This window comes from Tachyglossus aculeatus, chromosome 22 (genome assembly GCF_015852505.1).
Source record: "Tachyglossus aculeatus isolate mTacAcu1 chromosome 22, mTacAcu1.pri, whole genome shotgun sequence".
NCBI classification, from domain to species: domain Eukaryota; kingdom Metazoa; phylum Chordata; class Mammalia; order Monotremata; family Tachyglossidae; genus Tachyglossus; species Tachyglossus aculeatus.
The window spans coordinates 48,497,229-48,512,605 of NC_052087.1; positions in this window are offsets into that span (position 1 = coordinate 48,497,229).

Here is a 15,377-nt window from a genome sequence, read left to right on the forward strand (position 1 = left end):
AAAAGGCGGGAAAGAGGGCAGGTGCGAGGGCGTCGCCTCAGGCCGGCACCGCAGCCCAAAGCCCCGCCCATTGCTGCCCTTAGCAAGCGCTTAGAACAGTGCTCAGGCGCTTAGTACAGTGCTCTGCACACAGTTAGCACTCAATAAATACAATTGAATGAATGAATAAATGAGGAGGTTGGGGAAAGGGGGCGGGTACGAGGGTGTCGCCTCAGGCCGGCACCACAGCCCAAAGGTCCGCCCATTGCTGCCCTTAGCAAGCGCTTAGAACAGTGCCCAGGCGCTTAGTACAGTGCTCTGCACACAGCAAGCGCTCAATAAATGAATGAATGAATAAATGCGATTAAATCAAAATAAATGATGTTGGGAAAAGGCGGGAAAGAGGGCAGGTGCGAGGGCGTCGCCTCAGGCCGGCACCACAGCCCAAAGGCCCGCCCATTGCTGCCCTTAGAAAGCGCTTAGAATAGTGCTCAGGCGCTTAGTACAGTGCTCTGCACACAGCACTCAATAAATACAATTGAATGAATGAATAAATGAGGAGGTTGGGGAAAGGGGGCGGGTACGAGGGCGTCGCCTCAGGCCGGCATCACAGCCCAAAGGCCCGCCCATTGCTGCCCTTAGCAATCGCTTAGAACAATGTCCAGGCGCTTAGTACAGTGCTCTGCATACAGTAAGTGCTCAATAAATGCGATTGAGTGAAAATAAATGAGGAGGCTGGGAAAAGGCGGGAAAGGAGGAGGGTGCGAGGGCGTCGCCTCAGGCTGGCACCACAGCCCAAAGGCCTGCCCATTGCTGCCCTTAGCAAGCGCTTAGAGCAGTGCTCAGGTGCTTAGTACAGTGCTCTGCACACAGTAAGCACTCAAGAAATGCGATTGAATGAAAATAAATGAGGAGGTTGGGAAAAGGCGGGAAAGGGGGCAGGTGCGAGGGCATCGCCTCAGGCCGGCACCACAGCCCAAAGGCCTGCCCATTACTGCCCTTAGCAAGCGCTTAGTAGTAGTAATAATAATAATGATAATGGCATGTATTAAGCACTTACTATGTGCCAAGCACTGTTCTAAGCGCTGGGAGGATACAAGGTGATCAGGTTGTCCCACTGGGGGCTCACAATCTTCATCCCCATTTTACACATGAGGTAACTGAGGCCCCGAGAAGTGAAGTGACTTAACCAAAGTCACACAGCTGACAAGTGGCGGAGTGGGGATTTGAACTCATGACCTCTGACTCCAAGGCTCGGGCTCGTTCCACTGAGCCATGTTGCTTCTCTAAGTACAGTGCTCAAGCGCTTAGTCCAGTGATCTGCACACAGTAAGTGCTCAATAAATACAATTGAATTAATGAATGAATGAGGAGGTTGGGAAAAGGCGGGAAAGGGGGCGGGTGCGAGGGCGTCGCCTCAGGCTGGCACCACAGCCCAAAGGCCTGCCCACTGCTGCCCTTAGCAAAAGCTTAGTACAGTGCCCAGGCGCTTAGTACAGTGCTCTGCACACAGCACTCAAGAAATGCAATTGAATGAAAATAACTGAGGAGGTTGGGAAAAGGTGGGAAAGGGGGCAGGTGCGAGGGCATCGCCTCAGGCCGGCACCACAGCCCAAAGACCTGCCCATTGCTGCCCTTAGAAAGCGCTTAGAACAGTGCTTAGGTGCTTAGTACAGTGCTGTGCACACAGCACTCAATAAATGTGATTGAAAATAAATGAGGAGGTTGGGAAAAGGTGGGAAAGGGGGTGGGTGCGAGGGCATCGCCTCAGGCTGGCACCACAGCCCAAAGGCCTGCCCACTGCTGCCCTTAGCAAGCGCTTAGTACAGTGCCCAGGCGCTTAGTACAGTGCTCTGCACACAGCACTCAATAAATGCGATTGAATGAAAATAAATGAGGAGGTTGGGAAAAGGTGGGAAAGGGGGCAGGTGCGAGGGCGTCGCCTTAGGCCGGAACCACAGCCCAAAAGTCTGCCCATTGCTGCCCTTAGCAAGCGCTTAGAATAGTGCTCAGACGCTTAGTACGGTGCTCTGCACACAGTAAGCACTCAAGAAATACAATTGAATGAATGAATAAATCAGGAGGTTGGGGAAAGGGTGCGGGTGCGAGGGTGTCGCCTCAGGCCGGCACCACAGCCCAAAGGCCTGCCCCACAGCCCAAAGGCCTGCCCATTGCTGCCCTTATCAAGCGCTTAGAACAGTGCCCAGGCGCTTAGTACAGCACTCTGCACACAGTAAGCGCTCAATAAATACAATTGAATGAATGAATGAATGAATAAATGCAATTAAATGAAAATAAATGAGGTTGGGAAAAGGTGGGAAAGGGGGCAGGTGCGAGGGCGTCACCTCAGGCCGGCACCACAGCCCAAAGGCCTGCCCATTGCTGCCCTACAGTTTGCCCTTTGAGGTTTGAGGGGGGATCTGCCTCCCCTTCATTCATTCTTTCATTCATTCATCCAATCGTATTTATTGAGCGCTTCCTGTGTGCAGAGCACTGGACTAAGCGCTTGGAAAGTACAAATCGGTAACAGATAGAGATGGTCCCAACCCAACAACGGGCTCACAGTCTAGAAGGGGGAGACAGACAACAAAACAAAACAAGCATGCAGGTGTCAATACCATCAGAATAGATGAATAGAATTATAGCTATATAAACATCATTAATAAAATAAAGTAATAAATATGTACAAATACACACAAGTGCTGTGGGGAGGGGAAAGGGGTAGGGCAGAGGGGAGAGGCGATGGGGAGGGGAGGAGGAGCAGAGGAAAAGCGGGGGCTTAGTCTGGGAAGGCCTCTTGGAGGAGGTGAGCCTTCAGCAGAGCTTTGATTTCATTCGTTCGGTCATCATCATCATCATCATCAATCGTATTTATTGAGCGCTTACTGTGTGCAGAGCACTGTACTAAGCGCTTGGGAAGTACAATTTGGCAACATATAGAGACAGTCCCTACTCAATAGTGGGCTCACAGTCTAAAAGACTGTATTATATTTGTAATTATTTATTATTATTATATTATTATTATATTATTATTTATTGAGCGCTTACTGTGCGCAGAGCACTGGGCTAAGCGCTTGGGAAGATACACTATGGCAATAAAGTGACAATCCCTGCCCACAACGAGCTCACAGTCCTGAGAGAGCATGGGCTTGGGAGTTAGAGGTCATGGGTTCTAATCCCGACTCAGCCACTTGTCTGCTGTGTGGCCTTGGGCAAGCCACTTCACTTCTCTGGGCCTCAGTGACCTCATCTGGAAAATGGGGTTTAAGACTGGGATCCCCATTTGGGACAACCTGATTACCTTGTAACTACCCCAGTGCTTAGGACAGTCCTTGGCACATAGTAAACACTTAACAAATACCATAATAATAATAATGATTATTATTGTGGGGGGAGATAGACGTCAATACCAATACTTGTTTTGTTTTGTGGTCTGTCTCCCCCTTGTAGACTATGAGCCCATTGTTGGGTAGGGACCGTCTCTATATGTTGCCAATTTGTACTTCCCAAGTGCTCAGTTCAGTGCTCTGCACACAGTAAGCGCTCAATGAATACGATTTTAATGAATGAATAAACAGGCATCAATATAAATAAATAAAATCACAGATAGATACGTAAGAGCCAGGGGGCAGGAAGAAGGGGGACTCGTACCCCACGAATCCCTTCTTCACCATTATCCCTGCCCAATAAAGCTGGAAATTATCCCTTTTCTGATCAATAACTCTTCCTTGATAGGCCCTCCAGGCACTCCCGCGTATAAATCAATGTTATTTATTGAGCACTTAACTGTGTGCAGAGCGCTGAACTAAGCGCTCGGAAAGCTCTCTCTCTTCTGATCCCTCTCTCTGATCATAACCTTCTCACCTGTCTCTCTCTCACACTCCTCCACCCTGTAAATCTATATTACTCTCCCACAGAGACCTCCGCTCTCTCAACCTCATCCATCTCTCTCAGCGCATCACATTAAGCGCTTAGTACAGTGCTCTGCACACAGTGAGCGCTCAATAAATACGATTGATGATGATGATCACACACCCCCTCACCTCCCTATCCTCTCTACCGGCTCTTGATGACCAGATTACTGCTCTCAACTCCACCCTCTCTACTCAACTCAGCTCGCTCGCTTCCCTTTCCCTTCAGTAACCCACGGCCTTGTATAGCTGCCACTGTCCGCCTCTTATGCTCGAGCTGCTGAACGCTGCTGGAGAAAGTCTAAACACCAAGCCCACCTTGTTCACTTTAAATTTATCCTTTCCCGCCTTAACTCTGCCCTCTCCTCTGCCAGGCAAAACTATTTTTCTTCCCTTATTGACACCCATGCCCGTCACCCCCGTCAGCTTTTCCGGACATTTAACTCTCTCCTCAGGCCCCCTGTTCCTCCCCCTCCTCCATCCCTCACCCCCAACGAACTGGCCACCTACCTCATTAGTAAAAATTAACACCATCAGGTCTGAGCTCCCCAAAGTCACCCCTCCCCCTTCTCCATCCCCGCCGTTTTCAACCCTCTCCGCTACTTTCCCATCCTTCCCAGCAGTATTTTCAGATGAGATCTCCCTCCTCTCAAGTGCCACCCCCTCCACCTGTGCTTTGGACCCCATTCCCTCTCATCTTATGAAAACTCTCACCCCTTCCCACCTCCCCTCCTTAACTTCCATCTTCAACCACTCACTCTCCACTGGCTCCTTCCCCTCTGCCTTCAAACATGCCCACGTCTCCCCCATCCTAAAGAAAACCCTCTCTTGACCCCACCTCCCCTTCTAGTTATCGCCCTATCTCCTTCCTACCATTCCTTTCCAAACTCCTTGAACGAGTCATCTACACGCGCTGCCTCTAATTCCTCAACGCCAACTCTCTCCTCGACCCCCTCCAATCTGACTTCCGTCCCCTACACTCCACCGAAACTGCCCTCTCAAAGGTCGCCAATGACCTCCTTCTTGCCAAATCCAACAGCTTCTACTCCATCCTAATCCTCCTTGACCTCTCAGCTGCCTTCGACGCTGTAGACCACCCCCTTCTCCTCAACACGCTATCCAACCTTGGCTTCACAGACTACATCCTCTCCTGGTTCTCCTCTTATCTCTCCAGCATTTCCTTCTCAGTCTCCTTTGTGGTCTCCTCCTCTCCCTCCCATCCCTTTACTGTAGGGGTTCTTCAAGGGTCAGTTCTTGGTCCCCTTCTGTTCTCCATCTATAGTCACTCCCTTGGTGAACTCATTGGCTCACACGGCTTCAACTATCATCTCTCTACGTTGATGACACCCAAATCTACATCTCCGCCCATTCTCTCTCCCTCCCTCCAGGCTCATATCTCCTACTGCCTTCAGGGCATCTCCATCTGGATGTCTGCATGCCATATAAAACTTAGCATATCCAAGACTGAGCTCCTTATCTTCCCTCCCAAACCCTGTCCTCTCCCTGACTTTCCCATCACGGTAGACGGCACTACCATCCTTCCCGTCTCACAAGCCCGCAACCTTGGTGTCTTCCTCGACTCCGCTCCCTCATTCACCCCGCACATCCAATCCGCCACCAAAACCTGCCGGTCTCACCTCCACAACATCGCCAAGATCTGCCCTTTCCTCTCCATCCAAACCGCAACCTTGCTGGTTCAATCTCTTGTCCTATCCCGACTAGATTATTGCATCAGCCTCCTCTCCGATCTCCCATCCTCCTGTCTCTCCCCATTTCAGTCTATACTTCACTCTGCTGCCTGGATTATCTATGTGCAGAAACGCTTGGGGCATGTCACTCCCTTCCTCAAAAATCTCCAGTGGCTGCCTATCAACCTTCGAATCAAGCAAAAACTCCTCACCCTGGGCTTCAAGGCTGTCCATCCATCCCCTTGCCCCCTCTTCCCTCCCCTCCCTTCTGTCCTTCTCCAGCCCAGCCCGCACCCTCCGCTCCTCTGCCGCTAACCTCCCCACCGTGCCTCGTTCTCGCCTGTCCCGCCATCAACCCCCGGCCCACATCCTCCCCCTGTCCTGAAATGCCCCCCTCCACTCATCCGCCAAGCTAGCTCTCTTCCTCCCTTCAAAGCCCTACTGAGAGCTCACCTCCTCCAGGAGGCCTTCCCACACTGAGCCCCCCCCTTTTTTCCTCTCCTCCCCTTCCTCTCCTCCTCATCGCCCCCCTCTACACTACCCCCTTCCCCTCTCCACAGCACTGGTGTCTATTTGTACATACATATTACTCTATTTTTATTAATAGAGAAGCAGCTTGGCTCAGTGGAAAGAGCACGGGCTTTGGGTTCAGAGGTTATGGGTTCAAATCCTGGCTCCCCCAATTATCAGCTGTGTGACTTTGGGCAAGTCACTTCACTTCTCTGTGCCTCAGTTACCTCATCTGTAAAATGGGGATTAAAGACTGTGAGCCCCCCGTGGGACAACCTGATCACCTTGTAACCTCCCCAGCGCTTAGAACAGTGCTTTGCACATAGTAAGTGCTTAATAAATGCCATTATTATTATTAATAATAATGTGTATATAGCTATAATTATATTTATTTTGATGGTATTGATGCCTGTCTACTTGTTTTGTTTTGTTGTCTGTCTCCCCCGTCTAGACTGTGAGCCCGTTGTTGGGTAGGGACCATCTCTATATGTTGCCGATTTGTACTTCCCAAGCGCTTAGTACAGTGCTCTGCACACAGTAAGCGCTCAATAAGTACGATTGAATGAATGAATGAAAGTACAATACAACAGAATCGGTAGACACATTCCCTGCCCACAGGAGTTTACAGTCTAGAGACTCCTCACAAATACTCCTTTCCCATCTCCCCTAAACTCTTGAGCATCGAAAGTGCGAGGGGGGGTCTCAAAAGCCTAGATCATCATCATCATCAATCGTATTTATTGAGCGCTTACTATGTGCAGAGCACTGTACTAAGCGCTTGGGAAGTACAAATTGGCAATATATAGAGACAGTCCCTACCCAACAGTGGGCTCACAGTCTAAAAGGGGGAGACAGAGAACAAAACCAAACATACTAACAAAATAAAATAAATAGAATAGATATGTACAAATAAATTAATTAAATAAATAGAGTGATGATTACCCACTCTCCCTGTCTCCCCATAATCCTTCTTTCATTCATTCCTTTTCCACACACTCCCATGTCCTGGTTTTCCTCAAACACCAATCTGGGGGGATGAAGAGTGGGGTGAGGAAGCAGAGGTCAAAATGGAGACTCGGTGTGAAAAGAAGTGAATGAGCGGAAGATAGAGGAAGAAAGCAGGAGGGAGATGGGGCATGATGGGGGTAAGAGAGGGAAATAAAGAGAGGATAACTTCCTGCAGCGGGGGCTAAGGATTGGGGTCTAGATGGGAAAAGCAGAGAATCCCGCCTCTGGGTGAGTGCGGCAAATTGGACAGGACACGATTCACAGACAGCAGGAGAAGCTCATGGAGAAGTCGAGGGGGTACAGCGAAGGAAGTGGTCAGCTTCTCAAGTTTTGAGGAACCACAGTTGGAAATACCCTCTCTTGGGGAAGAAGGACAGCAACTAAAGGGCAAACGATCTTTGCAGGGGAACTCTGGGACTTAGGAAATTGAGGCAACTTCTGCTTTCCCCTCAGAGTTGCCTTCTTTACTCTCGGGTCTGGTCATGTCCTTACCCATGTCTTCTTGTTCCTTCCGGCTGGTTGTCGTCCCCTCCCCACCCCTGCCCTTGGGCCTCTGCGAGTAGCGACAGTGATGTAGGAATTTTGGGAATGGTCATTGTTAGGTAACCTGCCTTGATGCCGGACAGTCGCTTCCCTGGAAGCAGTTGATAGGAGAGACAGGAGTAGGGCGATAGGCTAGCTCTTAGATGGATCCACCCTGGAAACTGTGAAATTACAGCTTTATGGGCTTTTTTTAATGGTATTTAAGGGCTTACTATGTGCCAAGCACTGGGATAGATAAAGTTAAAGAAGCAGCATGGCTCAGTGGAAAGAGCTCGGGCTTTGGAGCCAGAGGTCATGGGTTCTAATCCCTCTCCGCCACTTGTCAGCTTTGTGACTGAGGGCCTCTGCAAGTAGCGGCAGTGATGTAGGAATTTTGGGAATGGTCATTGTTAGGTAACCTGCCTTGATGCCGGACAGTCGCTTCCCTGGAAGCGGTTGATGGGAGAGACAGGAGTAGGGCGATAGGCTAGCTCTTAGATGGATCCACTCTGGAAACGGTGAAATTACAGCTTTATGGGCTTTTTAAAATGGTATTTAAGGGCTTACTATGTGCCAAGCACTGGGATAGATAAAGCTGAAGAAGCAGCATGGCTCAGTGGAAAGAGCCCGGGCTTTGGAGCCAGAGGTCATGGGTTCTAATCCCTCTCTGCCACTTGTCAGCTTTGTGACTTTGGGCAAGTCACTTCACTTCTCTGTGCCTCAGTTCCCTCATCTGTGAAATGGGGATTAAGACTGCGAGCCCCATGTGGGACAACCTGATTACCTTGTATCCCCCCCAGTGCTTGGAACGGTGCTTGGCATATAGTAAGCACTTAACAGATGCCATCATCATTATTATTATAAAAGATAACTGAGTTGGACACAGTCCCTGTCTCTCAAAGGGCTCGCAGCCTTAATCCCCATTTTACAGATGAGGGAACTGAGGTCCAGAGAAGTGAACTGACTTGCCCAAGCTCACACAGCAGACAAGTGTTCTAGTTCTCCTGCTTCAGGAAGGAGTATTGCTTGGCTGATCACTGCGGGGGACTGAAAGGAGATTCAGGGAAGGGAATAAAATATTTTATTTTGTTAGTATGTTTGGTTTTGTTCTCTGTCTCCCCCTTTTAGACTGTGAGCCCACTGTTGGGTAGGGACCGTCTCTATATGTTGCCAACTTGTACTTCCCAAGCGCTTAGTACAGTGCTCTGCACACAGTAAGCGCTCAATAAATACGATTGATGATGATGATGATGATAATAAAAACTGGGGTAAGGTAGGAGGCTGATCTCCTGAATTCCTGAGAGGGCATGGAGTCCAGGTTGAAGCTAGGTCTGAGGGTTAGGATTGCTACAGTGCTTTGCACATAGTAAGCGCTTAATAAATGCCATTATTATTATTATTATAACTGGTAGTAGTAGTAATAGCACTCCTCCAAGAGGCCTTCCCCAACTAAGCCCTCTTTTCCTTTTCTCCCACATCCTTCTGCATCACCCTTCTGATGACTTGACACCTGTTCACATGTTTTGTTTTGTTTTGTTGTCTGTCTCCCCCTTCTAGACTGTGAGCCCATTGTTGGGTAGGGACCGTCTCTATATGTTGCCAACTTGTAATAATGATGGCATTTATTAATGATGGCATTTATTAAGCGCTTACTATGTGCAAAGCACTGTTCTAAGCGCTGGGGAGATTACAAGGCGATCAGGTTGTCCCACAGGGGGCTCACAGTCTTAATCCCTATTTTACAGATGAGGGAACTGAGGCCCAGAGAAATTAAGTGACTTGCCCAAAGTCACCCAGCTGACAAGTGGCGGAGCCGGGATTTGAACCTATGACCTCTGACTCCAAAGCCCGGGCTCTTTCCACTGAGCCACGCTGCTTCTCTTGTACTTCCCAAGTGCTTAGTACAGTGCTCTGCACACAGTAAGTGCTCAATAAATACGATTGAATGAATGAATGAATGAATGAATGAACCCTTAAACTTGGATTTGTAGCCTTTATTAACCTCTCTCTCAGTCCCACAGCACTTCGGTGTCTGTATATCTGTCTTTTTTTAATTTATATTAATGTCTGTGTCCCCCTTTAGAATGTAAGCTCCTGGGCAGGGAGTGTGTCTACCAATTCTATCATATTGTAATCAATCAATCAATCAATCGTATTTATTGAGTGCTTACTGTGTGCAGAGCACTGTACTAAGCGCTTGGGAAGTACAAGTCGGCAACACATAGAAACAGTCCCTACCCAACAGCGGGCTCACAGTCTAGAAGGGGGAGTACCTGTATTGTACTCTCCCAAGCGCTTAGTACAGTGCTCTGCACACAATAAGTGCTCCATAAATGCAATTGATGGATTGATTGATAGCAGTAGTAATAGTATTCATTCATTCATTCATAGAAATTTCTAATTTCCAGTCAGTCAGGTTGGACACAGTTGCTGTCCCACAAGGGACTCACATTCTGAATCCCCATTTTACAGATGAGGTAACTGAGGCTCAAAGAAATTAAGCGACTTGCCCAAGGTCACCCAGCAGACCAGTGACGGAGGTGGGATTAGAACCCAGATCTTCCGGCACTGTACTAAGCACTGGGATAGAAATAAGCCAAGCCGGTTGGACACAGTCGCTGTCCCACAAGGGACTCACATTCTGAATCCCCATTTTACAGACGAAGTAACTGAGGCTCAATAATATTCAATAGTATTTATTGAGCACTTACTGGGTGCAGAGCACTGTAGGAAGTGCTTGGGAGAGGGCAATACAATGAACGCACATTCTCCGCCCAAAACGAGCTTATAGTTTAGAGGGGTAGACAGACATTGATAAAAATAAATAAATGACGGATATGGATGGAGGCGTGGTGGGGCTGGGAGGGGGGGAGAACCAAGGGAGCAAAGTCAGGGTGATGCCGAAGGGAGTGGAAAAGGAAAAGAGAAGAGGAAAGGGGGCTTAGTCAAGGAAGGTCCCTGGGAGGAGATGTGCTTTGAAGCGGGGGAGAGTAATTGTCTGCCGGATTTGGGGAAGGAGTGTGTTCCAGGCCGGCGGCCGGATGAGGACGAGGCAGTGAGATAGGAAAGATGGAGGTATGGTGAGATGGTTAGCAATAGAAGAGTAAAGTGTGCGGGCTGGTTGTGGGTAGGGACTGTCTCTATATGTTGCCAATTTATACTTCCCAAGCGCTTAGTACAGTGCTCTGCACACAGTACGCGCTCAATAAATACGATTGATGATGATGATGATGATAGGAGAGTAGTGAGGTGAGGTAGGAGGGGGCAAGATTGACTGAGCGCTTTGAAGTCAGTCAGTCAGTCATCCCCCTGGCCTGGAATGCCCTCCCTCTGCCCCTCCGCCAAGCTCGCTCTCTTCCTCCCTTCAAGGCCCTGCTGAGAGCTCACCTCCTCCAGGAGGCCTTCCCAGACTGAGCCCCTTCCTTCCTCTCCCCCTTGTCCCCCTCTCCATCCCCCCATCTTACCTCCTTCCCTTCCCCATAGCACCTGTATATATGTATATATGGTTGTACATATTTATTACTCTATTTATTTATTTATTTATTTATTTTACTTGTACATTTCTGTCCTATTTTATTTTGTTGGTATGTTTGGTTCTGTTCTCTGTCTCCCCCTTTTAGACTGTGAGCCCACTGTTGGGTAGGGACTGTCTCTATGTGTTGCCAATTTGTACTTCCCAAGCGCTTAGTACAGTGCTCTGCACATAGTAAGCGCTCAATAAATACGATTGATTGATTGATTGATTGAAGCCAATGGTGAGGAGTTTTTGTTTGATGCGAAGGTGGATGGGCAACTACTGGGGTTTCTTCAGGAGCGGAGAAACATGTCCTGAAAGTTGCTGTAGAAAAATGATCCGGGCAGCGGAGTGAAGCATGGACTGGATTGGGAGAGACAGGAAGCTGGGCGGTCAGCAAGGAGGCTGATACAGTAATCAAGGCGAGATAGGATATGCGATTGGATTAATTTAGTAGCGGTTTGAATGGAGAGGAAAGGGCGTAGTAATAATACCTTGCCTTTCTTTCCAAAACACTTTCACAGTACTTAAGTCATTCTTGTCCTCGCAACAACCCTGTGAAGGAGGGAAAGGTAGGTATGATACCCACTTTGCAGATGAGGTAACTGAGGCTCAGAGAGCGCAAGTGATTTGCCTCTAATCACACGGCAGGGAAGAGGCAGAGACAGATTTATCAATCAATCCATCAGTCGACCAATTGTATTTATTGAGAGTGCTTACTGTGTAATAATAATAATGGCATTTATTAAGTGCTTTCTATGTGCAAAGCACTGTTCTAAGCGCTGGGGAGGTTACAAGGTTGTCCCACGGGGGGCTCACGGTTTTAATCCCCATTTTACAGATGAGGTCACTGAGGCACAGAGGAGTGACTTTCATTCATTCATTCAATCGTATTTATTGAGCGCTTACTGTGTGCAGAGCACTGTACTAAGCGCTTGGGAAGTACAAGTTGGCAACATGTAGAGACGGTCCCTACCCAACAGCGGGCTCAGTCTAGAAGACTGTGTGACTTGCCCAAAGTCACACAGCTGACAATCGGCGGAGCCGGGATTTGAACCCACGACCTCTGACTCCAATGCCCGGGCTCTTTCCACTGAGCCACGCTGCTTCTCTTAGCCACGCTGCTTCTCTTGTTCAGAGCAATGTAAGAAGCAAACGGGAGAGTATAACAGAATTGATAAATGTGTTCCTTGCCCACAAGTTTACAGTCTAGACGGGGAGGTGGACATTAATATAAATAAATACATTAAAGATATATACAGAAGTCACTGGGGCTGAGGGTTATAAATACATTAAATAAATAAATACATTATGGATATATACAGAAGTCAGTGGGGCTGAGGGTGTGGTGAGTAAACAGTGCAAATCCAAGCTCCGAGGGTGACGTGGAAGGGAGTGGGAGTAGGATTAGAACTCAGGTTCTCTGAGCCCCACACCCATTCTCATGTCCCTGCATCAAACTGCCTCTCCTAGTTAATGAGCATGACTGAGTGCAATGCCCTTAATAATAATAATGGCATTTATTAAGCGCTTACTATGTGAAAAGCACTGTTCTAAGCGCTGGGGAGGTTACAAGGTGATCAGTTTGCCCCATGGGGGGCTCACAGTCTTAATCCCCATTTTACAGATGAGGTAACTGAGGCCCAGAGAAGTGAAGTGACTTGCCCAAAGTCGCACAGCTGACAAGTGACGGAGCAGGGATCTGAACCCATGACCTCCGACTCCAAAGTCCGTGCTCTTTCCACTGAGCCACGCTGCTTCTCATAATAGGCTCTTGGGATTGTCCTGTGCAAGTTGCCTGCCCACAAGGAGAGATGGATGTAGAAACAGTCCCAGACCATGCAGTCGGAAGAAATAAAATTGAACGTTCAGTCGAATACACGTAGAATCATTCATTCATTCATTCAATCATATTTATTGAGTGCTTACTGTGTGCAGAGCACTGTACTAAGCACTTGGGAAGTACAAGTTGGCAACATACAGAGACGGTCCCTACCCAACAGCGGGCTCACAGTCTAGAAGATACACAAATGCTGAGGATGAGCATAAGTAAATTCATTCATTCATTCATTCAATCGTATTTATTGAGCGCTTACTCTGTGCAGAGCACTGTACTAAGCGCTTGGGAAGTACAAGTTGGCAACATATAGAGACGGTCCCGACCCAACAGCGGGCTCAAAGTCTAGAAGGGGGAGACAGACAACAAAACAAAACATATTAACAAAATAAAATAAATAGAATAAATATGTACAAATAAAATAAATAAATAGAGGAATAAATACGTACAAACATATATACATATATACAGGTGCTGTGGGGAGGGGAAGGAGGTAAGGGCTGAGGGTGCGGTCTCATTTTGAATTTAAATTTCTAATTTCCATTTAATGAGAGGGGTTGGAAACCTGGGAGCTGAGGCATCCCCTTTCCTATCTGAGAGCGAGTTGGGTTCTGTAGCCTTAATTTACTTCATAATAATAATAATAGTGCTTGTTAAACACTTACTCTGTGCCAAGCACTGTTCTCAGCACGGGGGTAGAATCAAGTTAATCAGGTTGGACCCAGTCCCTGCCCCATTCGGGGCTCACACTCTTAATCTCTATGATACAGACGAGGTAACTGAGGTCCAGAGAAGTTAAGTGACTTGCCCAAGATCACGCAGCCGACACGGCCAAGATGGGATTAGAACCCAGGTCCTTCAGACTCCCAGGCTTGAGCTCTAACCAGTGAGCCACACTGCTTTATCTCACTGGGTCCACTCTAGGAAGACTGACTGTGGCACAGTTAACATTTGAAAGATTCAATAATAATAATTGGGGGATTTGTTAAGCGCTTTCTTCGCGCCAAGCAGAAGCAGTATAGATTGTATTGCTTCAGACTGTAAGCTCCTTGTGGGGAGGGAGCAGGCCTACCCACTCTGCCCTTAGTACAGTGTTCGGCACAAAGTAAGCATTCAAAAAATACAATTGATTGATTGATTATAAGCAGATGGGCTTCAGTCCCTGCCTCCCCTGGGATTCACACCCCTAGGGGAAAGGAGAACCGGAATCCTTCCCCAATTAAACCCTCTTGCTCTGCACGTAGTAAGCACTCAATAAATAATAATGATGGTATTTGGCACTTACTATGTGCCAGGCACTGTGCTATGCTCTGGGGTGGATACAAGCAAATCAAGTTGGACGCAGTCCCTGTCCCCCGTGGGGCTCACAGTCTCAATCCCCATTTTGCAGAAGGGGCACCGAGAAGTGAAACGACTCGCCCAAGGTCACACAGCAGAGAAGTGGTGAAGCCGGGATTGGGACCCATCATCATCATCATCATCAATCGTATTTATTGAGCACCTACTGTGTGCAGAGCACTGTACTAAGCGCTTGGGAAGTACAAGTTGGCAACATATAGAGACAGTCCCTACCCAACAGTGGGCTCACAGTCTAAAAAGGGGGAGACAGAGAACAAAACCAAACATACTAACAAAATAAAATAAATAGAATAGATATGTACAAGTAAAATAAATAAATAAATAGAGTAATAAATATGTACAAACATATATACATATATACAGGTGCTGTGGGGAACGGAAGGAGGTAAGATGGGGGGGTGGAGAGGGGGATGAGGGGGATGACCTTCTGTCTTCCACGCCTGTGCTCTATCCACCATGCCACTGATTGATTGATTGATTGATTGAGAAGCTGGAGTCTTTACTAGCTGAAGCAGGAGATCAAAAAATTTCTCCCAGGCACAAGAATTCCTTCAACCCCTCCATCTATCAAGTGCTTTGTAAATTCACCTTGCTTCTCCCTCAGAAAGGGAAACTGAGGGCGGTGGATGAACGGGCGGTAGAATCTTTCTGCCGAGTCACCAAGACTCAAGTGCTTATCTCCCGAGAGGTGATTTTTTTTCTTCCAGAAGCAGGGTAGACCCCGGAGCCCTTCACGAGACCCTGGTTTCAGGCAGAGACAGAAATCCTGGATCTGCTGGCGGCAATTTCATCGGCAGGGCCAAAAGACCTGTCACTTGATTTCTCAGACATCCCCAGAGCCCTGAGTGAATGGTGGGAAAACTCAACCCTCCCAAGTTTCAAGACAAAATGTTTCTGGGTTATTTATAAAAATCTCTTGGCCTGTAGTTACGCAGTAACTTTCTCCACTGCAGCTCATCGACCCCGCAGAGGCTGCAAGAGAGGAGAAATAATTCTCCCCAGACCACCGCTTTGACAGATCCGGAGAGGCAGCGTGGCTTAGTGGATAG